This window comes from Podarcis liolepis (assembly GCF_965112155.1).
Source record: "Podarcis liolepis genome assembly, chromosome: 8".
In the NCBI taxonomy this organism is placed as follows: domain Eukaryota; kingdom Metazoa; phylum Chordata; class Lepidosauria; order Squamata; family Lacertidae; genus Podarcis; species Podarcis liolepis.
Genome location: NC_139560.1, coordinates 71,334,804 through 71,348,467, shown reverse-complemented (window position 1 = coordinate 71,348,467; position 13,664 = coordinate 71,334,804). Strand labels below are relative to the sequence as shown.

General features: G+C 42.3%; 1 long non-coding RNA gene across 1 annotated transcript; it reads left to right on the top strand.

Annotated features, from left to right (window-relative positions):
* The first annotated feature begins 1,240 nt into the window (after positions 1-1,240).
* LOC310714460 lies at positions 1,241-9,976 on the top strand. The gene is made up of 3 exons (XR_014529798.1): positions 1,241-1,300; positions 3,665-3,812; positions 9,726-9,976. It is a non-coding gene; the product is annotated as an uncharacterized lncRNA (long non-coding RNA).
* The last annotated feature ends 3,688 nt before the right edge of the window (positions 9,977-13,664 follow it).

The following is a 13,664-nucleotide window of genomic DNA, read 5'->3' as shown; positions in this document are numbered from 1 at the left end:
CCATGGGCTAGGGGCTGCTTCCCCACCACGGCAGGAGGAGGAGCCACTGCATTCCTGGCTTGCATGACCACTGTGAGCCACTGTGGCCAGACTTCCAGAAGTTGCTGACTGGAGAGCCAGTGTGGTATAGTGGTTAAGAGCGGTAGACTCATAATCTGGTGAACCGGGTTCGCGCCTCCGCTCCTCCACATGCAGCTGCTGGGTGACCTTGGGCTAGTCACACTTCTTTGAAGTCTCTCAGCCCCACTCATCTCACAGAGTGTTTGTTGTGGGGGAGCAAGGGAAAGGAGAATGTTAGCTGCTTTGAGACTCCTTCGGGTAGTGATAAAGCGGGATATCAAATCCAAACTCTTCTTCTACTTCCAGAAGCACAGCTCCAGCACACTGGCTTCCAGATGGTGACAGCAGCCTATCAGGCCTGCCAGCAGCCTGCCAGTCTTTGTGGCACCGTTGACATTCTAGTAGGCCTTGTGCTGGTACCAGCAGCCCCAAAATACCTCACGGCAGTGGCAGCAGTAGCTGCTCATCTACTGGGGGGGGGTGGCTCTGCCCCATCAAATATATTGGGGGGGGGGCTACAGTCACCTAGTAGTTGGCATCCTGGTGTGGGATAACCGCATCACTGATTCACCCTGTAATGGGAAAACTGTAGAAGCAGCTGCACCTTTCCATTAATATGGTATGAATCAGACCTGAAGTCTGCTGCAAGCGTCCATGTGATTATTATACCAATGCCTGAAACAAGGGCATGCAGAGATTCTTTCTCTATGGTTGTTATTGAGCCAGTTATGGAGCCAGTGGCTGGCTTTGGGGCTCAAATTTCAGCAGTGCCCTGTGTGACGCCAAAATTTGTCCCCCCACCTTCTGCTCCATTTTAAATCATAGTTGTGGCATCTCCTGCACCATCCCTGAGGCTCCATGCCCCACGTGAGTGAACTGGTCATGCTCCCTTAATGTCAGGATGCTGTCAGCCAGTCCCTGACAATTAGTTTTCTTTAACAGTGAAAGCAGGTTTTCAGATTATACAAAGCTCTTCTTCAGGTTTTGATTATGAGAGCAAAAAATAAACATCCAATAGTCTAGACAGAAACAACTGGGTAGTCAGGCTGATGGTTACTTGGTTGCAGAGGTTTACTGGCCATTGCTGTTGGCATGGAGATAGTCTAGGCTGAATGCAAACATGCCATTCTGATGTCATGTGTGATGTCATAAAGAGGATCTGCTTTAAGTCTTGGTAAAACCAGAAACAGTTAACAGTCAGACTGCATCTCAGCCCTGTCAAGATGGATCTTCATAATAGGTGATGAATAGTTTTATTTGGGGGATATATTAACTTTTAGTATTGGGGGAAAGTTTTAGATTGGTTTGCCAGTTTGTAACCCACCAAGCTGAGGCCAATAGATATACATTAGCAAACCCTGTACCCATCAAATAATCAACTTTATGTGAGACTTTGGGATGGATTCATACAAACACATTTCCATTCTCAAGAAAGGTTGGAAGGTATGTAATTTGAATGGCTATTGCTGTCAGGGTGCTATTAGTGGCTCCTGACTGGTTGCCCAGAACAGTATAAAGACAAGGAAAAGTTTCATACAGTCCTTTTTTTATTTCAAACTTTATAGAGAGAGGCTATAGAACCCAACCTCTTGGATAATGCTGTTGTCCTGAGTGAATCTCCACCACCCATCTCTCCCACTTCCTCATTTGTCAACCTCATCACTTCCTCTATGTGTGCCACTAAGTGCCCTCTGTCTTTGAGCTCTTTGCTCTCCTACTTTTAAGGCTTGCTGGGTTCTGGGAGATGGTGGGTCTGGAATGCTCTCCCATGATTTCCCAACTTTCCCCCTCATCTGCCTCTGAGCTGCTACCTCCCTCAAACCCCTGTTGTAAATCTATACTGTCTTCCTCTTCCTTCTCCCTGGAAGGGTCAGGATGGGGAGGTGGTCTCTACCGTTTCTCTTCTGACAAGTCCCTGACATCTAAGTCCACCTCTGATGGGACACTCTTCCCCCTGAGACTCATCTCAGGCAATCATTAAACCTTTCTGGAAGTGTTGCAAGATTGTGTCTGGCCTGACTTGGGGTATCTGTATACCTGTATAGTTTCAGTTTTTAAGAGTTTATTTGTAAGGCCAAACTAAATGTGAGGATGACCACACAATGAGCGGTTGTGTAATTGTAACAAACAGAAGCTGGGCTGGGGTAGCAGGAAGAGGCCATTCACCCTTTGAACCCGCCATGTTCCCAATCAAATCTTCTTTGTGCTTGGGGAGAAACACAGTTTCAAGAAACAGTTGCAGGGACCCCCTGCTGCGGCCCCAAAATGGATAGCATCTCCTCAGCTGCTTTTAACCTTTTGAAGACACATGACTGCTAGTTTTGCCCATAGTTTCCAGTTCTTGGTCAGCATCATGCTGAATGGCTCATCATTAAGAAAATAAATCAAAGCTGATCTTTGGTGATAGATTTCTCTCTCTCTCTCTCTCTCTCTCTCTCTCTCTCTCTCTCTCTCTGTCTGTCTCTCTCTCTCAACCTGAAATTCTTTCTGAGCTACCTTCTGAAGTTATTCATTTTGATGAGGTACTGTGCAGGAAATGATACAATATAGAGAATGTTATTAATCAAAGCTATTCACTGAGGCCTTAACTGTGACCATTGTTGAGAAATGGAAAAGTGCAGTCTAAATCTGATTGGTTATTCCTGTCATCCTAGACTCTGCATATGGAACAGGTTCCTTCATTTCGCAGTGACAGATAAAATACATATGGGGAAAATTTATTCATTTTATATGTGTGTGTCTGTGTTTTTTTAAAATAAGAAACATCAAGTCATTTGTATATTATTTCACATAGAGACTGCGGTTGTGACAGACCAAGTTTACGATTTGAGAGGATTTTCAGTATTTTGATAGGAAAACAGCAAGCTTGAGGACTATGAAAAATAGGAGGGGATTAATAAATTAGCAAGCATTTCCAAGCTACCTCAATACACCCAATACTTGTTTGTATTTAGAAATATTTTAATTCAGAAGCCCATCTTCTCTGACAGCTGGGTCAGACTAAGAGAAGAGCTCTAACATAATATTTTCCAGAAATGAGGATGCTTGAAAATAAGCTTTTCTAATCTCCCTCTGTGCTCCCCAACCCTGCTAAATCTCTACTGTCTAGCGGGTCTCCATTATTCTCCTGCCCATTTCTAGGCTCTTTGGTCATGAGTGGTTGCATTTGTCACGATTCCATCGTGGGTTTTTTAAGGTCTTTAAAGTGCTCCTAATCCACCCAAGGTTCTGTAATAATGGAGCATGAAATTGTTCATAAATTTACAAATTGATCGATATGGGAGGGAATGTAAAGTGAAATCTTCCAAGCTTGCTTTCAAAACACCAGGAAAATGGGTCATCACAGCGAGGACGAAAGGGATGATGGTGGATACAGAAAGCATCTGTAGATGAAATATGCCTCAGATTGCTTATAGTGTGCCACACTACAGCCATATAGTGTTCCACCTACACAGCATCACAGATTTTCCCCTAAGCGCATCCAAATAACTTTATTGTACTAGCCATTGGCTGTGACAAATCTGAATCAAAAATAAATACAAGCAAAAGGGGTGCCACACCACAAATAACAGTCTTTATTTACATCTCTATGTCTCCCTTACAGTTCATTGTTGTATTGTCCAGGGTCTTCTTTCTGATCTTTTTGGCCGCCACAGCAAAAAGAGTGACTTTGTGAGCCATTGAAGTGTTTACATTTCTAAGAAGCCATAGGACCTTCTATGCCAGGGATAGACATCTTTCCTGTACGGATGGTAAGATGAGAAATTGCCTCCTGGGTCCAATGTATAGTGGGCAAAATAGTAAATAGTGCAAGATGTCTTCCAACTGTGGTTGCCCACATATACAGAATCTGTCTTTGTATGGTACCCTGTACCTTTGTACAGCATCATCCGTCCAAGACGAAGGATGGCATAGTTTGAAAACGTAGCTCAGTAAAAGTGAATCTTAGTGAGGCTGGCCAGAGATTCAACAGGTAGCTAGCTCTAAAATGGACCATTTTTAGAAGGGGGAACCAAGGAGAGAATTAGTGTTTCAAGGAGCATTATACTGCTTTCAGTGTATAGTGCAGATGCATAGTGTTAGTCTGGATCCATCTCCTTTTTTCCAGTGGAGTCCATTCACACACTTAGCTGGAAGTTGTAAACTACAGAATAACAGAGTGTTGAAAACTCAAGCGATGCACAACATGCATGTTTGAAATACCTTTAGACTCGATCAACAATCCACGAATTGTTCTCCTGTTCCACTAAAGGCAATTCTTATTAGCCTGAACAGATAAACAGGAAGGTTTGAGGCATTACAGAGATGAGGGAGGAAATAATTTCCCTACATGAAATAAGAAATGTCAATTCCAGTAAGTTGGAGTTAAAACATAAAGCTGCTAGGTTAGTATTAGTACCAATAAGCAATCTGTCATTATGTAAAGGCTGCCATCTATCATTCAGTGTGCCCATATTTTTAGGATTACTGTGCCAATTTTCAAATTACATTGTTTTCTTCCCCTTGCATACACACACACACACACACACAGAGAGAGAGAGAGAGAGAGAGAGAGAGAGAGAGAGAGAGATTTTGTGATAGTGCTCCCCCTTCACCAGTCAGATATGAGACCTCTGTATAGAAAATGCCCCTATCATTAAATGAATGGAATACACACCGTTGAGCAAGCAGGAGGCTTCCCTTTGATACCCAAGGACTCCATATGAAATAATCAAGGGACTCATTCTATTCTCTTTGAGCTTTGACGTATTCTCAGATCTGCTGTGAACTGAGCCACTCTACCTTCTGTTCCCCAACCCATCCTTTCTACGTGATTCCAATTCAGAGTACATCTTCTTTGAAGAAAGGATTTCCTTTCCCTGTGTATTTACGGACTGTCTCACAAAAGTGTACCATCTTCATCTACCCCGGAGACATCAGGGAATATCAGAGTGCAAATTGTTAAATATATATCCAGAGGCAATATGGTTCCCATAGTCAAAATCTTTTCATAACACTCACAAATGAAACATCTACATTTCCCCTCAAGATAGAGTTACGGGCTCATCCAGACCGCACTTTTCAGGCACAGGTCCACACTTTAAAGCTCAGAGTCCGATAGTTTTTGTCCTGCTGCTTTCCCCAGGAAAACCTGTATTTTTAGAGCAAGCACCAATCTGCAGAAAGGGTACAGTAAAGTTGATAGCACAATAGCTTTGTAAAAAGCATTTTGGTTTCCCTGTGAATGTCCTGGTCCTCAAACACTGCGCTTCAGCTGGGAGAAAGCTGCACTCGCAGAGCTCAGGTGATGCTGGATTTCGGCATCGATGTCGGCCCTTGTGGAAAGATGTCAGCCCAGTAGGAGAGGTGATCACACTTCTCCAAATTTTATAATACCTATTCTGCTTCAAAAATAATATCAAAACACATAGAAGTGTGTGTTTAGGATGAATTTTTTTTAATGCATCGAGATAAAATGTATATTTAAACATGTAATTTTGATCAACATTATCTGAGTATCTAAATACCAATAAAAAATAAAATATGCCGAACTAAAATAATCTTACCCCTCCATCCCTATCTCCAGCACATTTTATGAAGTCACTTTTGATTATGGCCTCACACCTCATTTTCGGAGGCGTTTAGTGAGGGGCAGATGCATTGTTTTCACATACCCAAAGCAAAACCTTGTGTACGCCTTGTATGCTCTCGGTAGTGGGGCGATTGACTCCATTTGTCCAAGAAATTGCTACTTCAAGCTATACGTGTTGTAGATGTGCTATAAATTTACCAACCAAGAGTGACTTTAAAAAAAATACTGCCAATTTAAACACACAAGTGTGGGATGCTGCCTTACTTCAAATTAGGAGCTGGCTGGCAGCAGCTCTAAGGGTTTTCAGCAAGGGTCTCTCCTGGACCTACCTGGAGAGATCAGAGATTGAACCTAGACCTTATTCCTGCCGAATCAGATGTTCTGCCACTGAGAAACGGCCCTTCTGTATGCAATTAGGCCAATGAACAAACGTTCCTGGAGCTAATTGATGGGGCAGCTGTTTTGTCTTCTATCAGACAATCTGCAGAAAAAGGTACAAAGAGATGGCAACAACTACAGGTTGTCATAGAGACAGAAACTATGTAGACAAAGAAAAGGAAAGGAAAAGACTTGGATCTGGAGAGACTGAACACAATATTGAGCCAGTGTCTACTGAAGAAGACTGTAAAAGCGAAGGTGTTTGTAAAGAGTGCTCTAAGCAAAGAAAATCTGTTTGGTAACTTTACTGGCTCCTGTCACCCCACTACCAGGATTCTAAAACTATTGTAAGAACAACAGGTTAGCCATCATTATTGCCACCAAAATTCTCAAATCGCTATAAGAAAAGCAAATTAATTATTATTTATCACTTAAATAACTTAACATGAGGCTGTTTTTCATCACAACAAGCTCTGTTATGCTAATTGCATGGTTAGCATCAATGACCACTTTACCAAACTCTCCCCTGACTCAGTAGACATTCTCAGGCTTCATGCCTGTACCCACTGGCTTGAGAGTCAGTCCCATTGAACACAATGAGGCTTGCTTTTAAGCAGTCATGTGTACAATTGTGTCACCAATACGCAAATTTGTGCAAATGAAGCTGAATCCCTAGCCGGAATTAAGATTGCCGGAAGAAATATCAACAACCTCAGATATGCAGATGACACAACCTTGATGGCAGAAAGTGAGGAAGAGTTAAAGAACCTTTTATTGAGGGTGAAAGAGGAGAGTGCAAAACATGGTCTGAAACTCAACATCAAAAAAACGAAGATCATAGCCACTGGTCCCATCACCTCCTGGCAAATAGAAGGGGAAGAAATGGAGGCAGTGAGAGATTTTACTTTCTTGGGCTCCATGATCACTGCAGATGGTGACAGCAGCCACGAAATTAAAAGACGCCTGCTTCTTGGGAGAAAAGCAATTACAAACCTAGGCAGCATCTTAAAAAGTAGAGACATCACCTTGCCAACAAAGGTCCGTATAGTAAAAGATATAGTTTTCCCAGTAGTGATGTATGGAAGTGAAAGCTGGACCATAAAGAAGGCTGATCACCAAAGAATTGATGCTTTTGAATTATGGTGCTGGAGGAGACTCTTGAGAATCCCATGGACTGCAAGAAGATCAAACCTATCCATTCCGAAGGAAATCAGCCCTGAGTGCTCACTGGAAGCTAGATCCTGAAGCTGAGGCTCCAATACTTTGGCCACCCCATGAGAAGAGAAGACTCCCTGGACCTTGAGCTTGTTTGGAGGTTCTAGCAGGGGAGCGCAGCTATCGTATACCCTTGACCGAAGAAGGTACACTCCTTCTATCTGGGATGGTCGTCCTCTTCCACCGAGCGCGCAGCTTCGGGAGGGATGCACATGGAGCGGTGAGGGAGGAAGGGGACACCCGCCTAGCCAGCCAGATCAGTCGAATCAACACTGGCGATCAATGGGGTGACAGATGTCGCAGCCAGATCGCCCTCACATCCAAGGTTCTATAGAAAAATTTAACTATGAATGAGAGAGAGAAGTTTCAGGAGGAGACAGGACTAACATTGGTTAAAAAAGTGAAATACTTAGGGGTTAATATGACTGCTAAAAATGTGAACTTATTCAAGGATAATTATGAAAAATGTTGGACTGAAGTGAAAAAGGATTTAGAAGTATGGACAAATTTGAAGTTATCATTGTTAGGCCGAATTGCTGTGATAAAAATGAATGTGCTGCCAAGGATGTTATTTTTGTTCCAAACACTGCAGATTTTGGATAAGATGGATTGTTTCAAGAAGTGGCAGAAGGATATTTCTAGATTTGTTTGGCAGGGCAAGAAGCCTCGAATAAAATTTAAGATATTAACGGATGCTAAAGAAAGAGGTGGATTTGCCCTGCCAGACCTTAAACTTTATTATGAATCAGCTGCCTTTTGTTGGTTGAGAGAATGGCTGCTTCTTGAAAATACTGAAGTGTTGGATTTAGAAGGTTTTAACAATGTATTCGGATGGCATGCATATTTGTGGTATGATAAGGTTAAAGCACACAAAGCATTTAAAAATCATATTGTTAGAAAAGCATTGCTTAATGTTTGGATAAGGATTTGTTAGGGGAAAAAACCCCAAGATGGTTGTCACCAATGGAAGCGAAGGCACAGAAAAAACTCAATATGGAGGCCAAATGGCCGAAATATTGGGAAATTCTGGAACAAGATGGAGAGAGAATAAAATTGCAGAGCTTTGAAAAATTGAAAAACAAAGTGCGAGATTGGCTCCATTACTATCAAATAATGGAAGCATACAAATTGGACAAAAAAGTTGGTTTCCAGAGAATGGCAGATGAAGTTGATGGACTACATAGAATTGGCGGAAATGACTGGCAGAATCCGAGACCAGGGAGAAGAGTCGGTGGAAGAAGACTGGAAAAAGTTTAAAGACTATTTACAGAAATACTGTAAAATTAATGAATGTTAGAAATATGTTGGAATGAAGTCATATGGCTTTAGTAGAAATGTTATAAGGAATTAAGTATAAATAGATTATTAGAGCATTAAAGGGAAAAATAAGGTTAGAATGTGTTAAGACAATTATAGGATAGAAAATAGAGGAAGATGGAAAGGAATTGCGGAAACAATTAATAGAAGTGGAATACAAAAAGGGAGGTGTGAGGAGGTCATGCAAATTAGTGAAAGAAAGATAAGATATTGAAATTGGACTGTGTTTTAAATGGTTTTTTTTGTTGTTGTTTTTTGTTAGTTGAATATTAGTGTTTAGCAGTTTTTTTGTTTTGTTTTTTGTATTGTATTATTGTATGTTTTTTTCTTTTTTGGTTTTTTGTAATGTTGTGTTCAATTTGTTGGAAAACTAATAATTATTATTATAAAAAAAGAGAGAAGACTCCCTGGAAAAGACCTTGATGTTGGGAAAGATGGAGGGCACAAGAAGAAGGGGACGAGATGACCAAACTGCGGGAGGCAGTGGAAGACAGGAGTGCCTGGCGTGCTTTGGTCCATGGGGTCACAAAGAGTCGGACACGACTAAACGACTAAACAACAACAACAACAACAACAACAAAGCTGAAGAATCAAAGAAGTGCTCCTGAGTTTACCACTGGCATACTTTAAGATCCCTTTAAGAGTGTTTTCCCTTATGTCTAAACTTATCTAAATAGATTTAAGCATAATCTCTTTTGAAGCAAAAAAATAAAATAAAAAATCAATACAATTTTCTGTTGCATGGGGTGTTTTCCCTACTGATCTTCATTTCCCCATAGTTGTTCCCACGCAGACATAGGCTTTCTGAGTGCGGTATTTCAATTAAGACAGTGCTGTCAGACAGTGATACATTATGTCAGATTCCTTCCCTCATGTAGCCCAGCGGCTGTAATCTTTTCCAATAATTAGCAGGAATGGCTAAAATGTGCTTGCAATTTTTATGTCAATGTCCCCTCTGTCTTCCTTTCCTACAGTTTGCTCAGACTCATTCCCAGCCTTTGGCTCCCTTTGGTTCAAAAATCATCTTTGCATTCGATTTTAAACCAACCCGTGTGTGTGTGTGCGTGTGTGTGCGCAAAGCAGTCTAATTCGCTCATCGTTACCAAGTTGTCTAAAGCCATGCTGTTCCGTTAATTAAAATTGCTACATTCTTCTTTTCTGTGTTTATCTTTTGCCTCTTCAGCTCTTTGCTTCTCATTGTAATGCTCCTTGCTTGAGGATGACTACATTGTTCTCTGATACAGTGTAATGAGTTTTCTGGTGGTGGAAGGCTTACTGTGTTTTGGCAGTCCTGAAAGTAACAGGCATACAGTGCACCGGCTAATTTAGAGAAGAGAGATGCCTATAGGCCACATCTGAATTCGCAAATGCAAGCACACACAGAAAGCTCTCCTCTGCTGGATGTATTTTCACCCATCACAAGTCAATATATGAAAGAAGGTACGTGAAGCCCCATTAACACACACACACACACACACACACACACACACACACACACACACACACACTATTTACTTTTAAAGTATTCATGGAATCTTGGCAAGCATGAGCCCAGAATGGAGTTTGTAGGAAGTGGGTCAATAGGAAATGGAGCAAATGATTAGAGCAAGGATCTGAAAGGCAGCACGTGTCCTGGCATCATAGAATCGTAGAGTTGGGACACCAAGGGTCATCTAATCCAACCTCCTGCAATGCAGGAATCTCAGCATACGGTTCCCCTTCTGATCTAAAACCATACTAGACCCTACTTAGCTTTGCCAGTGTGCGAGCAGTTTGATCACACAAAGATCAAGAAGCAGAAATCTGAGAATGGCAAAAGGAGAGGACTGCAGCTCAGTGACAGAGCACCTGCTCTGCCTGCAGAAGGTCCAGGTTTGATCCCTGTTGTCTCCAGGTTGGGTGGGGCAAGGACTTCCTTCCTAAGAGCCCAGGAAAACAAGGTTACTTTGTGTAGACAATACAAAGCGAGATGGACGAATGACTTCCTCTAATCTCACGCAGAACTAGTGCTGTGCACAAATTTGTCTGGATTTGTTGTGGGTGGGGGAACATTGTGGGGGTGGATTTCTTAGAAATTTTCAGGTTTGGGTTGAGGGTTGGCTTGCCTTAAAAAAAATAATCAAGGAAGCTCAGCCCTCTGAGTATCTTTATCTCTACTCCCCTCCCCCCAAAAAAATTCTCATTTGGCAACACCCCCTGCTCAGGCTGCACCCCTCACTCGCCCTGCTGCAGTGCTCTTCAAGTGCTTTTGCCTAGCTGAAACAAATTCTTGAACCATGATAATGTCTCTTGCCTGGATGAAAGGAGATGTCTTTTGTGTTTGTGTAGACATCTCCTGGTATAGTCACAGTTTCTGGGAGTCCTGGCTTAGGTGTCTTAGTGTCAGGCTTCGGGAACTCGGCTTCCTTCCCCCCGTGGCAGTAGATAAGAAGATCAAAGAAAGGAACGCCTTAGCAGTTAGAAACTTTAATAATCACAGCGAGAGAACAAAGAACATATCTCCTAGAAATGGTGGTGCTCCCAATTAAGGATTACACCCCCTTCTGTCCCTATTAATCTATGTCACTCCTACATCTTGTAAAATGAGCTTGTACCTTTTTGTGCTTTCTTTTTCTGACACTTTCTGAGCTCTTCTTGACCTTGGGCTGACTGGAATGCTGTCCAGAGACACTGAATCTGTTAACTCTCTCTCTCTTCCAGTGTTTCTTCTCCTAGCTGTTCCCTATCCAGTACTTCCCAGCTTCTGCCTTCAGAACTATGTCCCTCTGCAAACCACTGTTCCAAATCTATACTTCCTCCTGCTTCTGGGAAGATGCAGGAGCAGGAGCAGGAGTGGGGGAGGCTCCCACTATTCCTCCTCAGTGCAACCCTCCTCAGCATGGTCCCTGACACTTAGATTTTAATGGTCTCTGACTGCTGACTCAGAATCAGGCCCATACCTGTGGTTTCTGAGTAGTGACAACAGTGCTACTGATTCAGCTGGTACCTCACGTCTTTGAAGTCTCTCAGCCCCACTCACCTCACAGAGTGTTTGTTGTGGGGGAGGAAGGGAAATGAGAATGTTATCTGCTTTGAGACTCCTTCAGGTAGTGATAAAGCGGGATATCAAATACAAACTCTTCTTCTTCTTCTTCACTCACCTCACAGATTGTTTGTTGTAGGGGAGGAAGGGAAAGGAGATTATTGGCCGCTTTGAGACTCCTTCGGGTAGTGATAAAGTGGGATATCAAATCCAAACTCTTCTTCTCTTCTTCTTCAAAGTCTGGTAAGTGAGACACAGCTTTGAGATAGAGATGTGAGGCTTTGAAAAGGTCCTAGAGTCCTCCAACCTCTTTTCCAAACCCTAGTAAACACTTGTTTGGGGATTCAGGCAGGAGGACCCTGACAGCACCCTAGATTCCTCCTGCCTCCTTCCCAAAGCGTAGTTAGCATGTTCTCACGTTTGGGGAGGTGATGGGAGGACTCTAGGACCCTGTCAGAGCCTTTGTGCCTCCTTCCCAACACCTCATTACCTACCTTTGCAAAGGCAGCACAATGGTGGGTGGGTTTGTGCGCACCAAATCTTGGCCTTGCACAGAGTCTCGTAGTTCCCAAGTATGCCACTGTGGCCACATTCAGTACCCCCCCCCCCCAATATTGGGTTCTCTAAGAATGGGCCATGAAATTTGGACTTTAGGTCTACAGAATCCAAAACAGAAGAGTGGGTGGTACTTACTGTAAGCCACCCAAAATGCCTTGGGTGCCCTGGCAGAAAGACAGTATATAAGTTCAGTAAATAAAGAATAACAATTGGTGAATTGAACAACAAATATACAAAGCCCTTTTGTTAAAGCCAAGAGGTTGCTATATCCTTCCAAGACAACTTTCTGGTGGTTCAGCCTCTGATGCAAGCTAATATGTGTGTCAGCTGCTACTACCTGTAGGGCTGTCCTGTTGTATTTGTTCATTCAGCTCTTTTTCTTTGGTCTCCAAATAACATTACCCCCAGGCCTCGTGATATTTATTGTGTGAAGCCTATACACAACAAATGAAGCAGCGCAGGGGATTTTAAAGGAGCGTTTTGCTGCTGCTGCTTCTTTACCAAATGGCAGTGAGCTCGGAGAAAGCCTTTCCAGGGTCAGAGCACAGAAAACCGGCTTCTAATGGTATTACAGGTCAGATGCTGGCAGCACTGTAGTCAAAGAGCCGGGAGGTTTTGATGTGCATGTGTCAGGGGGTGCTCTGTATGTGCAACCCAATGGCACACCGTGCCTGAGATCACTTTTTGTTTTCCATTTCTCTTGCACGTGGGCATTCCTCATGGTACTTAGTGATCCAGAAGCCATGTGATCTTGCACATTAAACTACTTTAAGCAGTGATTTTGACTTGCTTAATTAGCTCTGCTAGGATTCCTAATCGTCGTGTGGCCTCCACTATGTACCATGTAATTATTGTGACATTAAATTCTCTCGCGGAGCTGTTTTGCTCTTGATGTCATCTTCTTTCCTGTTGGATATCTTGGCGGGTGAATTTACTACTGCAGAGAAATGAGCAACTCTAAAGAAATCTTTAGATATCATGTAGAATTTTGCATGGCCTCCCATGGGATGTGAATATTGTCTCCATAAGCCATAGCAGCTTGCGATAAGAGGGTGAAAATATAACAGTATTAAGTGCCAGCAGATACTTTTTTAAAAAAAGAATTAAATGCTGTTCAGTCACTGTGAGTGTTTTCACTACCTCACAAAGAAAAAGCATGCTTTTTTTAAAAAAAGATTAATAAATAAATGGGAGGTTTGGATAGAAAACACACAAAACTGCCTTAAATTGAGACAGACCATGAGTCCATCTAGGGTTTGGGATCGTGGAGGATGGTCAAATGCAAAGGTATTTTCCAGGAAAGCCTTGTTAGCCAAGAACCTTTAAATTGAGATGTTAATCATTGAAAATTGAACCTTAATGAATGCAAAATCTAAAAAAGTCACTCCTCCCCCCATGGAAAACTTCATTGATCACAATCACATGGCAAGGAAGGTATAATAATAATAATAATAATAATAATAATAATAATAATAATAATAATAATATAATTTATTATACCATGCCCATTGGGCTGGGTTTCCCCAGCCACTCTGGGTAGCT